Source organism: Sinocyclocheilus grahami, unplaced genomic scaffold (assembly GCF_001515645.1).
Source record: "Sinocyclocheilus grahami isolate Dianchi unplaced genomic scaffold, SAMN03320097.WGS_v1.1 scaffold1739.1, whole genome shotgun sequence".
In the NCBI taxonomy this organism is placed as follows: Eukaryota; Metazoa; Chordata; class Actinopteri; order Cypriniformes; family Cyprinidae; genus Sinocyclocheilus; species Sinocyclocheilus grahami.
Window position 1 is genome coordinate 149,603 of NW_015506918.1, and position 2,072 is coordinate 151,674.

At 30.9% G+C, this 2,072-nt stretch overlaps 1 protein-coding gene across 1 annotated transcript in view; it reads right to left on the reverse strand.

Moving 5' to 3' along the window:
• The window catches only part of LOC107572369 (protocadherin-15-like), a gene marked incomplete at its 5' end in the record, with an annotated part of 59,756 nt that overhangs the window by 56,662 nt on the left and 1,022 nt on the right, over positions 1 to 2,072 (reverse strand). The gene's annotated exons all lie outside the window — the stretch shown is intronic.

Genomic DNA, 2,072 nt, shown 5'->3' on the forward strand with positions numbered 1-2,072 from the left:
ATATATATATATATATATAATTATTATTATTGTTAGTTTTTTCACAACAGTTTGCACCATAAACGTGTGAGTAGACAAAATCCAAAAATCATATTGTCAGTATTTTGTCAACTATTGTTTTGATACACACGCACACAATTGACAAATGACAATTTACAAGTTATTCTTATTCTTATTATTAATATTGTTATTATTATTAATCTAATGTATTATCTTAATTATTATTATGTTGTTGCACTCACAACAATGCACCATGAAATGTGAGCAGAAGACATCCAAAAATCATACACATATACAGTACATAATATAGATATCATATAGTACTATATAATAGTAATAATAATAATAATAATCTAATAAAAAAAAAATATATATAAATATAAATAAAAAACATATAAATAAAAATCAATTATTAGTATTAATATTCACTTTTTTATTGTACCATCATAAGAAATCCAAATACAATTTTTTATTGTGATTATTTTTATATACCCATGCTTACAACACACACTGTATGATATCATAATAATACTACTATACTACTACTATACCTGCCAGTGTTACAGTGTGAAGTATATTATTATTATTAAATAAATAAATAAATACATACATACATACATATATACAGTACATACATATATACATATTTGTGTTGCTACATATCAGCTTTACATATAGAGAATGGTCAACATATTCTTTATCTGGTTTTCAGCACACTCTATGGTGTGTGGTTTCATTGCTAATGGACTGATTGTGCAACTTAATGTTGTGCTTGTTTTTTACATAATGGAAAAGGTCTAACAGCCAAATATACTCTAGAACTGTCAGTGTGAACGACCAAGACCAACAGGCCAATAGAGTTAGTCTGGCTTGAGCAGTCACAGGAAACATGTCTCTCCTGCATATTCTACTCATTTCAAACAAACTCTGCTATGCGCAGACACTTTAAATAGGGATAGAAATAGCAAAATAAAGAACAAAACCTGAATTCAAAAAAAAATTACTTCCTCCAGAAATACAAATCTTGTCACCATTTACTCACCCTTATTCTGTTTCAAACCTGTAAGACTTTCTTTTCACAAAGGAGTTTAACAATGTTCACGCTTCTCTTTTCCATACACTGAAAGCAGGCAGTGGCCATGGGCTGAATGCTCCAAAAAAAGACATGAAAGCACCGAATCTGCATGAAAGTATCACGAAAATGTTGACTACACTCTTCTGAAGTCATACAGTAATTCTGTGCGATGAACAGACCAATATGTAATGCAAGTCTGACAATTTTGCAGTTTGTTGCAGCTCTCAAATTTAATTAATGCTATTTTTGTTTTCGACAGCAGAAAATCATATGGGCTTGGAACAATGTGAGTAAATATTCTCAAGATTATGCCTGTAGTCAATTAGAACTGAATCGATTCACACTCATGAAGCCTTAGCAGTATCGCTGTATGCAACTAGTCTTGTTCTCTACGGGCTTCAACAGCCAGTCCATGCCCACCTCACGCTTCCCACTGTGAAAAGGCCAATGGCATGAACAGTGTTCTTTATGGATCATCACCCTGAACCTGCACAGACTAACATTCTAGACCCTGATGTTCAGTTTCTACACTCATGAACATGCTTCGCTCAATTCCATCATTTCCCCTCTGAGATCCGAATCATTGCTAGTTATGTGGTACATTTTCATACCCCTGTCATATATGTCTTAAAATACTGGAAAGAAAATGTAAATAATTCCATAATTCACAATGATGGAAATCATATCAGATATTGTTATCATATTACAATTAAGCTTGAGCATATTGCCATTCTGGCCATGTCCAGGGTGCCCACACATTTATTTTTACTTATTATTTATTTATAAATGTTTACTTACTAAATGTTTACTAATGCATAGTAAATGTTTACTTATTTTTAAATGTATACTTATTTTTACTTTACTAATAAATCTTTTACTAATAAATGTTCAGACAGAAATTTCATAGCTATCCATGATAACTGGATACATTTATTTGTAAGTAACTTTATAAACATAAACCATAGGGTTTCCCCCCAATCTTTTAGAGAATAATTGA